At 50.0% G+C, this 19,231-nt stretch overlaps 1 protein-coding gene across 3 annotated transcripts in view; it reads right to left on the minus strand.

The window, feature by feature from the left end:
• CTBP2 (C-terminal binding protein 2) overlaps positions 1-19,231 on the minus strand; it is a 162,414-nt gene that overhangs the window by 117,507 nt on the left and 25,676 nt on the right. The gene's annotated exons all lie outside the window — the stretch shown is intronic.

A 19,231-nucleotide genomic window follows, 5' to 3' on the forward strand; every position in this document is an offset into this window, starting at 1 on the left:
GCCAGAGAGAGATCCTAATGTGGTAACTGGACAGAAGCAGGAGGCCCAGGCTTGAGGAGAGCACTGGCCTTATCTGGAACCTGCCCTCCTTCACGCCGGGCTCATCTCAGATCCAGGGGGCCCCATGCACGCTTACTGCTTCAACAGAGAACCAGAAAGTAGTCTGCAGAATCATCCCTTGGCCCCCACAGATTTACTGCAATAGAGGGGCCAGTGGGAAAGGACAAAGGGGAGAGCACGGAGTTAACAGGACACTGCAGAGAAGCAGCCCAGGCTCCACGGGTCAAGGTGACCAACGCCCTGGGACTCCGTCCTGTCTGACACGGAGAAGGCAGCATCCGCCTCACGGGTGACCAGGTCCCTTCACAGTGGTAGCGCCCGGGGAGCTCGGCGCTCGGCCTGTGCACAGCCAGTCCTCAGTAAATCCAGTCCTCAGCAGGCTTGGCGCGCGGCTCCAGGACACGGGACAGGCTTGTCATCGTCAGAGTCTGCTGAGAGCCAAACCAGTCTCTGCTCACGTCACGAGATAAACGGTTCCTGTTTGGCCTAAGAGTCCAATACTCCTCACCACATCTCTGAGGGGCCTACACGCTCCCCACCCCCGGGGGGCCTCGCCCTCCCCTTGGTGACAGTCCGGCGGGCATGGCTGTGCTCAGAAAAGGAACAAAGGACCGGGGGAAGAACCATCCAGAAACCTCGGCCTTCTCTCTCATCAATGTCCTCTTGGCTCGGACGCTGCTGGCTGGCCCTCTCAAGACGGCACCTGTTGTTATCGAATGTAAGACTGAGCCCTGCTGAAGTGATGATGTATCGCCTTCCAGGAAATGCTGGTCCGCTCACAGCTGCAGGGCCCACAGCTACCTCGGGGCAACCTGCTGCCCACCAGTGCCTCAGGGCAGAAGGAGCCACTTGCCCATGGGCTGCTGCAAGAGGGACCCACAGACGCGGAACTTGAGCCCCAGCTCAAGGGAGCCGTGGTGACCTGAAGGTCCGCGTGCAAGCCCTGTGTCAACCTATTCACCCCTCCTGCTGCACACACTAGCCACGCAGCACCATTTCAGGGTGTCCATCTGTGTAAAAGGGGAGTGACCCTCCACGGTGGAATCACGATGAGGATGTGAGGACATGGGACGCGGGTGCCAGGGGCTTGCCCACGTGTCCACAGCAGGGCCTCACAACTATCTCAAGTTCAAGGGCGGCAGGCGGGGAAAAGTCCCGAGTAGATGCGGGACCCAGAAATCCACAGAGAAACCAAATGTCCGCCCCCTAAAACCGACCTGCCCCTATCAGCAGGAAAGAAGTCCTTCTGGCCAAAGCGGGACGTGCCCAGACAGAGGTGCCAGAAGCCAAGTCAAGGCCGGGGGCCGCGGCTCCTGGGATACATTCCACGGGACCCCTGAGCAGCCCGGGCCCCCCCCCACCCCCTCCAGCTCCCGGCTCACACCTGACCACCCTCAGCAGGTCTGCCACACATCCAGGGATGCAGAAGGACCCACAAAGGGATAGCTTCCGGCTGCCCTCAGCTGACTGGGCGGGGTAACCAGAGCTGCATGCTTGGGGGGCTGCTGGGGGCACAGACAGGCATCTCTGAGCAACATGGGGAGTGGGAGGGGCCTGCAGCTGCTAGGATGTGGCCTCTCCCCGCACTCAGAACTCGGAGCCACACGTGTGTGATCTGCCCCTAACCAGGACCTCAGGCTGACACAGTGAAGGCACAAGCCCAAGTCACCTGGGAAGGGCCCCCCTCCCCTCCCCACGTGTATTTATGCGCCTGCCCAGCCTCTCAGTATTAACGCACCCCCAGAAAGGCCTAGCCCATCAGGCACGAAGCAGTGTGGAATTCTGGTGTGCCTGTCACACTGGGAAAACCAAGGAAAAGACTACGTCCTCTGAAGGGGGAAACGCTGGACAAGACGGAATTAACACGGTGTGACCTGACGTACTTTCCCCTTAGTTCAGCTGCATCATTCCTTCCCAGAATCCAATTCCACGTACTACTGCCTAATAGTGAATAAACCGTATTAATTAGCTTGGAAACAATTTTCCTTTATTGAGGCAGGAGGACCCTGAAAGCTAATTCTTTCCATGTCCCTATACAGCCACACTGGTGTCAAGACACCTAAGGTCAAATCAACACTTCATTATTACTGCCCACCCCGCCATGTGCAAGAGTTTCAACTTCAATAAGAAAAATGCCCTCCGGGCACAAACTTTACATACAGTCTTTGTAGAGAGAATGCTTATGGAAATTCTGTAATGTTAGATATGTTCAGCTGCATTTAAGTTTTAAGAACATGAAAAGGCCCAACAGTCAAGATTCCAGAACTCTTGTCTTCAAATATAAGGAGAGGCAGTGGAAAACTGTAAGGGAAGTCTTGGAACTCTGCCACTTTCTTAAGGAAAACAAAATAGGATATTTTCTCAGTGTTGTCTCAGGTGTAGTCAATTAATGTGTCCGTTCCTCTGCTGCCTCTCAGCTTTCTGCTTTTGCACCCACCCTACAGAGCCGGCAGATTTGAGCCCAGCCAGGGGACCAGGAACTGCCTAGCCTCGCAGCATTAGCTGGGCTTCAATCCTCTGGGGAAAGGCTCTGTTCTCAGTGGCTCCAGCAATGGAGAAATAAACAAGGGCATGAGGCTGTCAGACTGGCGGGGCAGGGGGGAATTGGAAACAACTGGAAAAATGGACACGGAAAGCAAATCGATAAACGGGTGCTGCAAATTCGGCACAACAGGAGCCAAGTTTTGAAAGAAAAAAAAAGTGGTTCAGTGAGCAGCAACCACACACACAACGACGTCATCCTGTGAATTCAAGCTGCGTTCCCACACCCCAAACTGCCCAGCTGGCCTTGAACGTGCAGGCAGCGGGTCTGGGCAGTCTGACTCCCGGTCCCCAGAAGCCTGGCTGGGCCCCCACGAGTCTATCCCAATGTCAGACAAGCTGGGAAGCCGCCCTGTTAACTTTGAAGTGCCCAGAGGAGTGGGGGAGTCCTCGCTGGGGGAGGACCCTCTTCCAATCAGCCTGGCTCAAAGGGAAGCCTGGCCCCTGAGGTCTCAGCCCAATGTATCAGGCAGCGGAGATGTAAACCCACAAGTCAAATCAGAGACACCTGTACGTGGCCTTTTGTGGTTTCAAATAGTAACTGAACAAGAAAGCTATCAGCCCAGGCACACGCGCCTCTAGGAGAGGTTCCGGAACCTGCTGGGAGTGGAAGAGAGATGATATGGCCCAAGAACAGAGCCCAGCTAGTAGCAACCACGAACCAGTAGGGCATCTTGAAATGAATGCCCTGGCCTCGGTTTTCTCCCAGGTAGGGAGGAGGGCGCAGAAGAGGTGCTGAGTTCCTTTTCTTTTTTAGACTTTTTTTTTTTTGATGTGGACCATTTTCAAAGTCTCTATTGAATTTGCTACAATATTGCCTCTGCTTTACGCCTTGGTTTTTTGGCCCTGAGGCATGGGGGATACTAGCTCCCTGACCAGGGATCAAACCTGCATTGGAAGGCGAAATCCCAGGGAAGTCCCCCGAATTCCTTTTCTTTAGGTACCCCACTGACACTCTGACTGACAAGGGGCACAGGGTCAGACAGTAAGCAGAGGGTCTCTCGATGCTCAGCACAGCAACATAAAACTTATTAAGCTGACAATCTGTAACATAAAATCCAGGGATGACAAGAGCAAAATGTTGAAGAGTTGGTGAGACAAACAGCCCCCCACGCTTCAGTGGGAGTGTGAAAGGGCACCTTTTCTGAAAAGTTAGATTTCATCCCCCCCCACCCCATTCTACCCCTAGGGAGTAATTAGAGGAGGAGTAAAGATTCACATAAAAATAAACCATCTAAGATGCTTCCCTGAAACAGAAAATAGTTGGATAACTATCTTTCCTGATAACACTATAGAGAAAAACAAATAGCTATCATGTTATACCTACATACATTATGATACCTGTATCTCAACAAATTATTTAGTTTAAAAAATTCAAAAATATTTCACAACTTAGGAAAAACATTTACAGGTTAAATGGAAAAACAAATATAAGACTCCAAATGGTATACATAAATTTTAAAATATTCTTTAAACGGTGAATGTCATTTGCTAGTGTGTGCATACCATGCAGGAGACAGAAAAAACACCCAAGGTGTTAAAAGAAGTTATTTCTCCATATGCTAAGGTGATTTTTAAAATATAAGTCTTTCAGATCATAAAAATTGTACGTTAATCTTCATATTTTCCTCTATTTCTCCATTTTCTGCAAAGAGCAGATTTCCTACAGTCTGGAAAATGTACAGTGAATTTATGTGGGCTTCTACATCAGGAGAGGGAGCTGAAGCTGGGGATGCAGAGAGACAGCTGCTGCCTTGGTTCCGGGCCATAGCATCACTGCAGAGTGGCTCTATTTAGGATCTAAGTCTTTAAGTAATAGCTGCACTGCCAAGGTGGGTTTAAAAGGAAGAAAGGTATATCCCCTCCAACCTCATGCAAATTTAATCTAGAAACAGGGTGTCCCTCTTAGGAATGCCAACGCATAGATCTGAATTCCTGTGGCCAAGCAACCTGGGAGAATCCCTGAGGGGCAGCGGTGAGGGCACCCATGCAGTGGGGATCCCTTGGCTCCCCCAGGGCCTGCAGGAGAGGACAGACACTGCAGCAAGGCAGACTTAGCAGGCTCCAGCCAAGTTCTCAGCCACAGGTTAGACTGCAGAAGAATGAGTAGAGAGAAGCAGAAAATATATATGTGTGTGGGGTGTGTATATATATATATATATATATATATGACTTGAGAATCAAATGGCCGAGTCCACAAGCCCTGAAAAATTACTCACAAGAAGAGTGACCGGATTTAGATACCAACGCTAAGGATCAATGGACTAAATGCGGAATATTGAGCAGGGAGGAAGCTGGGGAAAGTTAATTCAGCCGAGTAACAACAGCCCCTCCAACCCTAGCTCTCCGTAACTGTACCTCCATCCCCACCCCTTTATATGTGTAGAAGGCATTGCATCGGCCGCTTCGTCAGGTTTGTCACTGGTTTAGTTGGTCACGTGGGCTCCATGTGGGCAGGGACAGAATATGATTTTTATCTTAGAGACCTTGGAGACCAAACAATAGTGAAGAGCATTAGAATGAGGCCACAAGTGGCGCTAGAAAAGCTCCCTCACCTCTAGCTGGGGAGGCTGAGCCCAGGATGTGACCATTCTCCCCTCGAATGTGGGGTTGCACGTGGTGCCGCAGGTAAAGAGCTCAGCACTAAGGCACTCAAATGTTTAACAGATACTTGTTAACAAACGCTTTCCTAACAAGACCAGGGGAATTCAAGAACCCAGAGTCCTGGGAAGAAAAAAAAGGCCTAGAGGAAATTAGGTTCAGTTTTATTTCAAACCAAATTTACTCAAACCCGAACCTACAGGTTCAGGGGAGGTTTAAGTTTAAAGTGAAGGGCATCACTGCCATCAAATGGACCAGCTGCTGTACGTGCAACCAAAGGAATGACTTGACTTTTGAAAATCCACTTACAGCGCTAGGCACGTCACAGAGAACAATACACAGAGAACCTCCGCAAACACAAATGTGAGTGAAGACCCCAAAGGTGTAATGGAAAGTAAACTCATGGGTCCAAAATATTTTTCCCCTTAGAGGCAACAAATTCTAGTCTTAAGAATAAATCCCAGAGCCAGATGGGACCTCAGAGAGCATCACATCCACCAATGGGGAACCTCCCCACACAAACAGCCTGATACCCACATCAGGACAGCCCCTTCACCTCCGACCAGAGTTCAGACCACCAGGATGTGATGGTCCCTGACACACATACTGCCCCCTTGTACCCAAAGGAATCCAGGACAAGAAGAGAAAAGCCAAAGGCCAGACCTGCCTACAGCCCATCCCAGCTGCACGAGCCCATCCTGAGCTCCGGGTGGAGTTTTCAGGGCTTAACAGGCTTGATCTAGAAAAAAAGAACCGCAGAGTTTCTGAAGAAAACGCAACTACGACCTACTGATGCATATGTTGTCAAGTAAATAACGCGGGGAATCCTGAACTAACTTCCTCGCTGCCTAATTGCTCAGTTGCATTTCATTAACTTTGAAAGTACAGACAACCGTTTAGCACAGATGTTCATGGGAGTAATACTTCATAAATGCTGTCCCCACTGATATGATGCATGTGTAAATACACACGCATATATGTTTAAAACACAGTGCAAATAAATGTGCTTTCTGAAGGAGCAATGGCTCAAAATTCTCACTGTGAAATTAGATTCTCGGGGTATGTCATTTTAACAGTTCTCATAAAGGCAGGCCAAAGCCACCTAGGTGCCTAGGGCTTCCTCTAAAGAAATCATGCTCACACAGCCTTTACTTCCCTTGTGCACCAGCCCAGAACCCCCTGTGTTATTGTTATGAGTGCTAATAAAACATCAAAATCCAATAACCTTTATCCCAAGTTTTGTTTCAATCCATGCGCACTGTGCAAAAACACACAACACAGATGAACAAAGCTCAAAAGGTGAAGGGCGGCCTCTTCTGCTGGCTTCCCAAAGCAGCCAAGCCATCAGGGCACAAGCTTCTTCAAACATCACCCCATGGACATCTGCTGAGAACCAGGGCAGGCTAGCAGAGGCCGGAGACGCCTTGTTCCTCCCGACATCGAGAAAGAGTCCATGTGAAGGAAGAGTTGTTTTGCAACTCCCAGGTCTCCATGATGGGTTTCCTCTTACCCAGTGCTCCAGTCAGTCTAAGACTGAATCAAAAATCTTTGGGGTGGGGACTTCGCTGGTGGAGCAGTGGTTAAGAATCCTCCTGCCAATGCAGGGAAGATGGATTCAAGCCCTGGTCCAGGAAGATCCCACATGCCACGGAGCAACTAAGTCCGTGCGCCACAACTACTGAGCCTGTGCTCTACAGCCTGCGAGCCACAACTACTGCGCCCACAAGCCACAACTGCTGAAGCCGGCGCGCCTAGAGCCCATGCTCCGCAACAAGAGAAGCCACCGCAATGAGAAGCCCGCGCACCGCAACCAAGAGTAGCCCCTGCTCGCTGCAACTAGAGAAAGCTCGCGTGCATCAACGAACATCCAATGCAGCCAAAAAAAAAAAAAAATCTCTGGGGTGGAATATTCCTCATCAATAAAAGGGAACAGACCAGTGATACAGCAACCTGAATGAATTTCAAAGGGAACCGTGCTGAGTGAAAACACTCCATCCCAAAAGGCTACCTGCTATTTGATTCCATTTCTGTAACATTCTTAAGGGACAAAATTACAGAGATGGAGAACAGACTACTGGTTGTCAGGGTTTACGGACAGGGGAGGAGCCAGGACACTCCAATTCTAGAATTTTCTGAGTAAGCTGGGTCTTGGAAGTCAGCCAGCCCCGTTTACCACCATGTATGTTGGCCATGAACTGTCTGGGCCACCTAAAGTGGGTGTGGCCATAAAAGGGGAACGGTGGGGTGGGGGGATCCTTGGGGTAATGAAACTTGTGTGTCTTGCCTGTGGTGGGGCACGCTGGAATCCACACAAACAACACCACTGCACAGGAGGGAACACACCCAAATGAATGTGTGTGACACTGGGGAAATCTGAGCAGTACCTGTGGACTGTATCAGTATCAACTTCCTGCTTATGCTACTGTCACTACCATTTTGCAAGATGTTGCCAAGTGGGGATAAAGGAGGTAAAGGGTCTTATTTCTCTTACAACCACAAGTTTAATTACAAAAATAAAAAGTAGCTTTGTCCTGTGTTTTTTTTTTTTCCTTTTGGTCTGTCTGTTGAGTTTGGTGCATGTTGACCAATAAATAGGGCAACTCCTCTCTTTGGTGGATTGTTGTTTACCAGGAGCCTAGCCCGCTGACAGGATTCACACTCTGAACTGGGATCGGCTTCCTCCGGCTGCCAGGGCACACGGCTCCTGAACCCCTGACCTTCTCTGTTGGAGCTGGCAAAGATGCTTGCTACGTAAGTTCTTTCCTGGGAACAGGCACAACTGACTGGTTTCTCTCGCCCAGCTGCTGCCAGACGCCCAGAGCTTCCCAGGTCACATGTGATAGAACAGCCCTGGAGAGGACAAGAGAAAACCAGCCTCCGGGGCTGGTCTGTATAGGCGAGTGGGCACACTGGTGGGGAACCCAGGACTCCCTGATCCCGCATGGCTAAATCGAAACCCCAGGCAGCAGGCTGGAACAGGCCAAGACCGTCCCTGGCTGACACACACAGCTGTACACTGGGCTGGCCACCTTCCAACACCCAGCTCGCTCAGAGAAAGTTCTGGAGCTGGAGTGTCCTAGCAGATTACCAGAGCCAGCGAGCCACCTGTCTGAGAGAACCCACAGCTACATGCCTGCTTTTCCAGCAGCCTGGGGACCTTGTGGCTGCCCTCGAACTCCACATCAGCCTTTTGTGATAAAACTTAATCACACTGTATCAACCTCAAGGTCTTTTGTGGTGTTCTGTGTCTGTCCTCCAAGATCCCCTGGTGCCTCCCTTCTAAGGAGCGCTGGCACAGTCAGTCCTAACACTCCCCGGCACCTCCCTGCTGATTCAAAGAATCGAGGAGGAGAAAATTACAGGAGGAGCATCTTTGCTGTTTTGCCTTTATTGTCTTCAGGGTCACACTTCTTTCCATCCATTCAACAGGAGTTTATCCTTAATGTCTCCCACTGACAATAACGAAAGTACCTCCCTCTCCCCAGAATGTGCCATTAGGTACAAGTGTACAGATGAAGAATATTTCAATCACAATACTGTTTTTTTCAGATTCCATAAACCCTTAAATAGCCATTTACTCAACTAGCTGAGCGCTTTCAAACACTGCCCAGCTTCAAAGCTGATAAAGAAATAACCAGCGACTCTTCCACGGGAATAAAAATTACATTCTACATAAATTAAATATATAATTTGATTAAACATGTTTATGTCTTTGCGATGACATTTAAAATAGAAGTAATCATTTTCTTTCTTAAAAGAAAAACTCTTTCAAATATAATTCGAAGCTGTCAAACCTATCTCCTGCTACAGATCTGTTAAATGTCACGTACCTTCAAAGGGGGACGGCAGCTTCCTTTTAAATATGCAGTTCCAAACAGTGCGTTCTGAATCAAGCATGTATTAAAATACACCACTGGCATTTATCCTGATTAAGTAGAACCTTCTTCCCTTGCTCCTGACGGATCTGCTCGCGGTGGGGGGTGGGGGGGAAGCGGCACCCAGCCCATCTCTTCCCCATACAACTCCAGAGGGGCTAATGCCTGCACGCTGGCTGCCAAGCACGGGGCTACCGGGCCCAACACCAAGTCACACCCCTGAATGCCTGAAGGGGGCAAAGGTACCCTCTTATGAGCCCTACGGTTTCCCTCCCAGATATCTCGTTGAACCCTTTGTAACCCAATTTTGGCCCAACTGTAAGACAGCGTTAATCAGATGCAAAGAAAACTCCGAACTCATCTCCTAAGTCAATGACCTACATATTCAATCGCTTCCTCTCCAACTCAGTAGCAAACACCATGCTATATTTAAACACAGGGCACAGATATATCTTTCTCCTGAAATGCTTAGAGATACAGAATAGGCTTACACTCTAGCCCTCCTTCTCAACTTAAGGGATGCAAACCTTGTCAGCATCAACTTTTGGGGGGACTTAAGAGAACGGTATGGTCCGTGTCTCCTAAGAAGGTACCAAGGGTCATTTCTGAAAAAAGTAAAGGTAAGCAGCATCTTCACTGGAACGCAAGCGAGTGACGCCTGCCTCCCCAGCCCCTGGCAAAAAGCAAGTGCTCACAAAGAACACAGACCAAAGGACTTAAAAGTCAGTTAAGGGTGGGTAACAAGCATGTCGCATACCAAGTGTCCAAAGGAGACGCAAACGTTCCGGGACCAACACCAAATAATCTTGGAGCCAGCAGAGGAGACAGATAGCAAAAGGAACAGAGAGCTCTCAGAGTCTAAGACCGGGGGAGGGGGACTTTTCACTGCCAATCTCTTTGTATCTAACTCAAATTTGATGAAATGTGGGCAAGTCAGCCCCCCCACCCCACCCTGCCCCCAACCACTGATGGAGGAGGATCCTAAGAACATCTGAAGAAGCATCAAGGCAGAGGCTGGAAAGGCCAAACAGAAGATGCCCAATCCAGCCCAACTCTGCACCAGCTGCCTTCCTTCTGGGAAAGGGAAGCTGCCCTTGGAGGAAGGAAGGTAAGGAGAGGCCAGGCCCATGCCTGCACAACTCAGGGGAGCCTCGTAGACAGACTTACAGTGCAGTGGGCAGCCTCGGAGAGGACCAGGGTGGGTGGGATACACTTCACAACCAAAGCCCAGATCCAAGCCGGAGCTGGGAAGCCTCAGCTGCAGACACCTTCGTGCCTCGTCCTACCGTGTGACCTTAGGCAAGTCACTTTGCCCCTGGGAAACCAACTTCTCAAGGGGACAGGAGAGGAATGCTACCCAGACACCATGATTCTGTAACTCAAGCTCTAATTCCATTTAAAACAGGCACTCATGAGACTTGGAGCCAATTTTCTAGTCACTGGGGCTTGAAAGAAAACGAGAGTGTGGAAAAAGAAGAGTTATAACAGGAACTTCTCTTTTTCTTTGGATTAATGTACATTCCCTTCCTTGGTGACAAACTCCACGCCACTGTATGGATGAGAAGGGCCAGTAATCACCACGCGTGAGGCTAGATCCTGCAAACTGACCTGTGGCAGCAACAGTGAAGGCAGGAAGCGCGGGTGAACCAAAATGTGTAGTGGGGGACCTTCGGCTTGGTTCCTGCACCCCCAGCCTCCTACTAAGAGGGGAGCCTTCCCAGTTAATGCCACATGTGCTCCCATCTCCCCACGCCGGTGGCCCACAGAAGTCATCAGCCTGGCCGCCTCCCCCGCTGCACAGTGGACTCTCCTGGCTGCAGTGCTGCTTCTTGAGCCTTGTTATCAAGGTTATTGAACCCAATATATACACACATAGCTATAGCTCTCTATACACACATATCCAACACATCCAAAAAAACTCTGGTGTGGACTCCTGATGGTCAAAGCCAACAAGCCCTTTCTCCTCTGCCATCTACCTTCCCAGCTGTACCACACACCTGACCCACACCACCCTATCCATTCTGATACTGCACCAACAGAGAGGCAGGTACTGCTGAGAGGGAGATTTTGGAGATAAAGGAAACATAAACTTGTCTTCACGGAATTCCAACAAGGAACAAAGAACAGAACGCCAAGTGCTAGAGAAGCAGACGTGAAAGAAGGAGAGAGTGCAACTCTGCCTCAGCTCCCACTCAGATGCTCCCAAGTCAGTTTCTTCGACGGTCCCTCCGAGGAACTCCAGATGCCCCTCACCAGCCGCCTTCTAGACACCTCCCCTCTGACTGCCCATCCACCCACCCCTCAAACTTGGCTCATCCACAGGCAAGGACATCACTGCTTTACGCCCTTGGAGTCCGTGACTCCAACCAAAGCAAACCCAGGCCCTTGCCCTGACTTAAGTTCCTGATCCTGGAACCAGCCAGGCCTGCCCCCTACTTTTGTCCACCTCCACACCTGAGAGGCCGGCAAGGAAGGCCAACGCACACCAATTCCTGGGCAAGAAGTGAAACTCCAACCAGCATCTCTAAACACACCTAGCAAAAGCCCCGCTGAGATAAATACCTTTTTGGAAGAATGACCCAGTCCAATACAACTGGCCTAGCCCTTGAAGTATTTTAAATGCCATTCTAAATTAAATGATACCCTTAGAATGGCTTCCCCTAAACTGTCCCCTCAACACTGTGCTTCTGACTTTCCCGGTGGACCCAGGCCCAAGCAAACAGGTCTTGTGTTACTAGACCTTGGTTGGTGGCAGAACCCTCTATCCCGTTAACTCCCTCTAAGGAAGCATTTCTCTTTAGGATGAGCTCAACAACATGTCTCTCTAAACTCACAGGAAGAGAGCTGTTCACAGCCAACTGTCCTGAAATTTGCAGTTGCTCTATGTCCATTTTTTTGTTTTTTTAATTAACTCTGGTCCATCCCCTTACAGCATCCTGGGTTTTTTTTGTTTGTTGTTTCTTTCTTTCTTTCTTTTTTTGAGTCCAAAGAGACAGGATATAAATAAAACAGAATCCATTCATGAGAACACATTACAAGTCCTATAAACCACATTCCTGGAAGCACTGACCCTAAAGAGACTTGGAAAAGCTGGCAGCAGCCTCCCCAAGGCCAGAGAGGCCGGCACACCCTGACCACTGAGCTCTTGGGTGGCCCGGCTCACGGGGTGGCTGATCTTCCGGTGGCCAGGTAGCTGCACAGAACAACTGCTTAGCCCCTTTCCCCACGCTGAAAGAAACTAGAAATGCATGTGCTACCACGTGATTATCAGTGGGCTCCAAAAATGAACTTCTGTCAGTTACGAATGCAAAAACATGGGCACAGATGTTACAAAGGACCAGGAAATCACCAGGAACCAAAGGCCCTGACCCTCACGCTTCACTAGAGGACGCAGTATTTGGGGGGTGGGGGAGGGGACAGGAAGACAGCTCGGGGTTGGAGCAGGTAGAGGCGTGCCCAGGAAAAATCAACAATTGTTCTGAACATCCAGGGAAAGCCAAGAGAAGCAGGCCCCTCTAAACAAAATAAAACGGTTACTTCTTCCAGAGCAGGCAAGCCTTATAGCCCAACCCACAGCACAGCAAATGGTGCAGACGCTGCATCTGTCCTGTTAGCGGAGGGAATGGGGAAGAGGAAGGTGCCCCCCCCGCCCCAACCCCTCAAGCAAAGCCAACATTCTGCTAAGTGGTTTAAAAAATAGCTCCATCTTCCATACATGATTGGTAGCAGTGTAAAATGTCATTATAACTGCTTTATAAAACTAAACACACACCTATTTTATGGCCCAGCAATTCCACTTCTAGGAATTTACCCAAGAGAAACGAAAACATACGTCCATAAAAAGACATGTACAAGAATGGTTCACTTCAGCTTTATTCAGAATAGCCAAAAGCTGGGAACAGCCCACGTGTCCATCAACAGGTACTTGAGTAAACTCACTTGGTGGATTCCTGCACTGGAATACTACACAGCAAGTAAAAAGGAACCAGCAATTGATCCAGGCTAAAACACCCAAAAATCTCAAACACATTTAAAAAGGTGAATTTAAAAAGCTTTTCCCAAAAGGTATATGTGGTATAATACACATGTATGTATAACGTGTGAATATGTATATCACACAGTACATTAAATGCTAGAACACGAAAAATTAATCATGTGGGGGTGGGGCGTGGTTGCCTGAGATGATCAGGGAGATAGGAATGGGGACTACCATGAGGGAACTTTCTGGAATGATGGTTATGTTCTATATCTTGATAGAGTTGGGGTACCCAGGTATATGGATCTGCCAAAACAAATGGATTGGTATGCCTAGGGTCTACGCTTTTCATTTTACCTCACGCCCCCGCTCCCACCCCCTGAATACCTCTCCCAAGTCCTACCTCCAAGGAAAGATAAACTGAAGGAACCACAGAAAGTCCACTTCAGTAATGAGATGCTTGCTCAAGGACTCTGGGCTGGAGCTCAGTGAGGTCTGAAGGCCGCTGAGAAACGCTGAGGAAATGAAGATGGACCGATGGGCGGGGAGATGGAGATAGCACGGAGGTAACAGCCCGGCCTGGGGGGCGGGGCGGGGGTACTCACTGCACAAAGGTGCCCACTCAGGGCACCTTTGACTCTGCTCCATCTGCAGGATGAGGACCCCAGAAACACCTGCAAGACCAGTGCCATTTCCCTACCAAGAGCTGAAACCCCAGCGGCCCAGGTGGGTCATCACTCCAAATCAGAGTGTGGGAGCAGCGTGCGTCCAGGTGACAGCCACTCTTCTCCATGAACAGACCTGTGAATTCAAGGAGGCTAAGGATCCTGTGTATCAACGCAGGCTGATAAAACAGGAGGTCCCTGCCCGGTCAGAATAAACCCCCAGGGCAGTCACGTCTGCATCCTGCAGGTTCTAGTGCTTTGAGGCAGAACTCCCAAGAGCAGCTCTCAAAGAGCAAACTGATTACCGGGCCCATTTGGAAACACACTGCTAAATGCCATGTGACTTTTAACACGGCTGTCGTTAGATGCTGTCAGCCTAAAGCTGCATTCCCAGTGCAGGTCACACACAGACTGCACCTACTAGCATCTCATATCACCCAAGAGGCTTTTAAAGTATTAAGTACAGAAAGTACATGTAACTTCCCAGTTAAAATCTAGTGCGTGGACACTCTCAAAGGTCAGCGCGGCATCCACTCTAGTTTCATTACTGATGCTTCACTCAGATGGCGGGGAAGCTACATTAAAAAGCACATTTAAGAGTCACTGCTAAAAAAAAAAAAAAGAGTCACTGCTACAGGACTTCCCTGACGGCCCAGTGGTTAAGAATCCCTGCTTCCACTGCAGGGGGCACGGGTTCGATCCCTGGTCGGGGAAGTGAGATCCCGCATGCTACGCCGCATGCCCCCCCCGCCAAAAGTCACTGTTATGATGCAAAAGTAACAGAACTAAACCCTTGACAGAATCCCAGATCTCAGATCTGGGTAAGTCCTGGAAATCACCAAGCACAGACCTCACACTGTAGAGGCAGGCAAACTGCAACCCGGCAGAGGAAATATGGCTTGCTTCCCAAACTGGAAGAAATTCCTGGGCACTGACCCTTTGACCCACTTTATTTTCAATTCAACATGCGTTAGTTCGGTTCCTCCAGAAACAGATGCCAAGACAAGATTAGTAAGAGACTGTACGAGAGACTTCTTGGGGGGACACGAAACAGGAGCCAGAGGGAGAGGCGGGCCTGACCCCTTCAGTGGAGTCAGGGAAGGAGAGATCTTTGCCTGCCATGCAGTTCAAGGCCACAGGGGAATCTTCGGGCCAAGAGGACACGGGCTGTTGGGAGGAGTCCCAAGCCTCGCAGGGACAGCCTGGCAGCCCCGCTGTGCTCAGGCCCTGGCTGGGAGCGGCCTGTGGGAGCGCGGGCTCTGTGAATGCGGGGCTGGATTCCACGTGTGGAACGTCGTTGGCGCCAGCAGTCCATTACCTTCCCAGAAGGAAAAGACCAGAGAGGTGCCTTTGCACGGCTGCCACACCATGCCAGGCGGCTGCTCCACTTTTACGACCCAAGACTTGACTGAGCTTTTCCAAAGACTGACAATCAGGGCCACCTGGCTGCACCCAAAACGCGTAGGTTGCTGTCATTTGGCTGGTGTGAGGCAGGGAAGCCCTGCAGAGATGCTCATCTTCAGGGAGGCCCCCCCAACAAGAGCAGGGAGGGAAACGGGATCTCCAGGACTTAGTGAATAAATGGACACGGCGGATGGAGAAGTGAAAGCCACGCTGCCGAGGCTGGGGGCCGGAAGGAGGGTCCTGCTCACTGAAGGAGAGTGTGAGGCACGGGCTGCTCAGGTTGACGATCAAGGTAATCAGCTCTCCAGACTCACTGTGTTAGTTAACACTACCTGCTTTAACAAACGAACCCCAAACCGAGTGTCAGCTCAGCACAGTACAAGCTTATTCCCATATCACAAAAAGATCAGTGTTCCTGATGGGTGAGCAGCTCTTCACATGGCGATTCAGGGGCCCAGGATCCTCGCTTTCTCTGCTGGACTTGCCACACCCAGTTGACAATCCAGGCAAGAAAAACTGGGTAAAGCACACTTGCTTCTTAACCATTCCTGCCAGGAAGTGACACGTATTCCCACCAGTGTTCCACTGGCAACATCTATCCCGGGGCCTCTGGTAGCTGCCTGGCTGGTGGCAGGGCAACCACCGCAGCAGTAAGCCCCCACCAGTGCAGGAGGGAAGCACAGATCTGTGGTGGACCTCTGGTCATCTCCACCACACTTACCTTCCAACTCAGTCTCAGACAGGCTTATTCTGGAAGCGATATAGGCCTCTGGGTCTCTCTGAACACCATAATCCAAGGTTATCTGACCACTGAACCAAACCTGAAAAGAGATGCTGACAACTCTGGAAATGCATCTATTAAATTCTCTTGTTGCCACACAGCCGTGGCATTCAAGTGGAAATCTGGTCACAACTGGGCTCTCACTGATCAACTTAAAAAGTTGAGCAGCTGTCCTTTTATTGCAAAACGCTCAACTCTGAAGTCTGCAAAATGCTTTCATGGCCATCAACTCTAAGATACCATCAAACCTTAGACCCAGCAATGTTTTATAAGCCGCTAAGAAAAAAAGGGGAAAAAAATACCCTCAGTTAAACTATGCCATATGATCAATTTTATGACAGAACCCAATCCCAGAGATGTTAAAATGTTGAAAACCAATGAAACAACAGTGCTCCTGTCGAAGTCTTCAAACAGCCTTGTAAAAAAACCACAGCAATTGCAATTTCACAGAGCCCAGCCCAGGGCTGGGTGACTTGCCAGAGGTCACCCAGCTAGTGAGGGACAGAGTTGGGAGAGGCGGGTTTCCAACCAGTTTGACTCAGCACCTGGATCTGGGTCAAGATCCCAGCACATCCGAAAACTCTCCAAGGCCAAGCCAAGCTCCAACCTCCTCACATCCACACAGATTCTGCTTCCAATGGCAAATCGAGCACCTCGGATATAATATTCTTATAAATGCATTCAAATTTTTTTTTAAACTCCACTAAAATTTGAGTTTTTATCTGCATAACACTTTACCAACAAATTCCACGACATTCAAGTGAGAACAGATGAGGCACTGAAGTATCAAAAACAAGAATCCGATTTGGTAAACAGTTGAGCGCTATTTTCACATCATCCTAATGAATCTAGTTTCAATGAACACAGATCAGCAAACACTCTGAAAATTTTAATGGTATGGTGCAAAACGATGCTTTGAATGACAGCCCCAGAAAACAAACTCTTCTCAGCAAGTGACAGATACCACAAGAAGAGAAAAGTCAGAATAGATGAGTTAATTCGAAGGGTCCACTCATGGTCCATGGATCTGTACTTGGCCTTGGACTGGCTTCCCATACAGAGCTCCTTGGGCTACGAGTGAAGCAGCAAGGAGGGGAGCTCTGGCTCCTGCTCAAGCTGCCAGGCACAAGCTGCCACCAGGTGCCTGGCGCGTTCCAATATGTGTACAGCAGGTGGGTCAATACCCACAAAAGATGGCACACGGATTTCTGGTCAAATTCTTCTCGCCCAGGGCAGGCTCCTGCCTCTGTGCATCTCATTATGGCCCTCAGTGTCAAGGGAAGACTGCTGGAAAATATCTGGATGCTTGGGAAGTGTCTGGGATGGTAGGGTACAGGCCAAGATGGGCCCAGACTCCTGCTCACATGCACATCCATCCTCTCATCTGTGTCTCCATCCTGCCATCACTGTCTTAAGTGGTACGCAAGTAAAATCTCAGCAGTGAGTTTACTCCCACTTTGTTTTTTTTAAAACAAAAAACAGCATGCAAGGACCAAGAGACAGGGAAACACACCGACACCCCCAGAGAATGCAGGCAGAGCCATCTCTCCCGAGGGGCATCTGGGGAGGCACTTCACCTGAGCCCTGCATTTTCTCCATCTGTAAACCAAGGTTGTTGTTTGGAGGCTGTAATTAGAACATATTGGAACACAACTGTAAACTATAAATCACTATAAGAAGACTGGACTGGTCTTTTGAAATGATGTTTTTGCCTTGGAAATAATAAACCAAAATTAACACATTCAGAGCTGTTTTTAAAAAGAATCCCACTGTTATAAAGCTTTACCATGGTAAAGCAATTATACTCCAATAAAGATGTTGAAAAAAAAAAAAGAATCCCAAAGCCTAGTACCTTCCTTCAAACCCAAGTGAACCCATCTCTCCAGACTGCAAGCTACGTGGGGACAAGGAAGCACCTCCCTCCTACCGTATTCCTCCCTGAGCCTGACCTGTGGGAACCAAGCGTGCTTAACCGAATTCTGAGTGTCCAACAGGCACTTCCTGGCCACGGCCCCAGGACTGAAGCAGCTTTCTTTTTCCCATGGGCAATGAAGTTTGCTTTCAAAAAGAAAGGCACACAAAGGCATTTAAGACGACACCTGTATGATGTGAAAGAAACAAAAGACTACAGATGAGATTTTAAAAGCATCATGATCAGAAGGAAGGCGAGCATTCAAAAGCCACGCCCTGGGGCTCCCACTCGCTGTGCGCTGTGCGTGCAAAGGCTAAAGGGGCCTCCAAAGACCAGCCCTACACAGCCGAACTCCTAAACCCATTACCTCTTTTCATTCCAACAGCCACTCCATCAAGTAACTATTATTACTCCCAACTCATGGGTGGGGGGACTGAGGCTCTGGGCCTCACGCCAGGCTACACAGCAGTAAAAGCAGAGATTCAGCTCAAGTGCGCCAGCGGAAGGCCACCTCTAACCTACTCTGCAGAAGCCAACAAGGCAGGAGGAGGAATTCAGCAAAATGGGACGAAGCTTCAAGACAGACCCCCTGGGGCATTCAGGACCCTCTGCTTCCTGACACCCCCTTCACCCATGTGGGCAGAGGGGGCATCACAACACGGTTCTAGCTCTGAGCTCGGGGACCATCCAGGCAACCCAGGCAGGGCCTGGGGAATCCGCTTGGCCCCATGACCCTACTGGTCCCAACCCCTGCTGGGGGCTCCTCAATGAGGGAGGACATCCCTGCTCCCGAGGGAGAGGAGAGTTGACGAAAGACCTGGCTGGAAAACCGTGCCGCCTGCCACAGCAGGTCCAGATGCCTGGTTCCGTAGAGCAAGGAGCACCTACGGGGAATGAAGGCGAAGCACCCCTCAGATGCCACCTCTGCAGGTGCTCAAGGAAGGGACTCAGCCAACAGAACCAGAGGAGGGCTTTCTTCAACCTGAACTTGCCCAACCCGGAATCCAAGGCGCGCACAGCCTCCGTGGCCTGCTTCTCCTCCCGTCCCGCTCCCCACACAGCTGCGGCCTCTCAGCCCAGCCCTCTGGTCTGCTCAGTTCCCTCCCCACCTGCAAAGTAACCCCCCTCCAATGGATTCATCCCAACGTTTAGTCAGCCGGGACCTTATTTATGACTTTTAGACTCTCAAACCCATTCCCACTCATAATTAGGAGAGAGCAGCTGGATGGCAACGCACACAAAGGGCCCCGGGGCACCCCCAGCCCACCTGGCCCAGCCAAACAGACCCTTTCCTGGGTACAGATAGCGCGCGTGTGTTCGCTTCCTCCTACCTGGGGGCACCAACCGCCCTCCCCCAGGGCCTGCCACAAAAACCCGACGACTGTAAGCAAAGCAATTCCCCCCCCGCCCCGCACC

The sequence above is a fragment of the Delphinapterus leucas genome, chromosome 16 (genome assembly GCF_059928025.1).
Source record: "Delphinapterus leucas isolate spDelLeu-1000000601 "Yukka" chromosome 16, BTC_Dleu_Yukka2, whole genome shotgun sequence".
Classification (NCBI taxonomy): domain Eukaryota; kingdom Metazoa; phylum Chordata; class Mammalia; order Artiodactyla; family Monodontidae; genus Delphinapterus; species Delphinapterus leucas.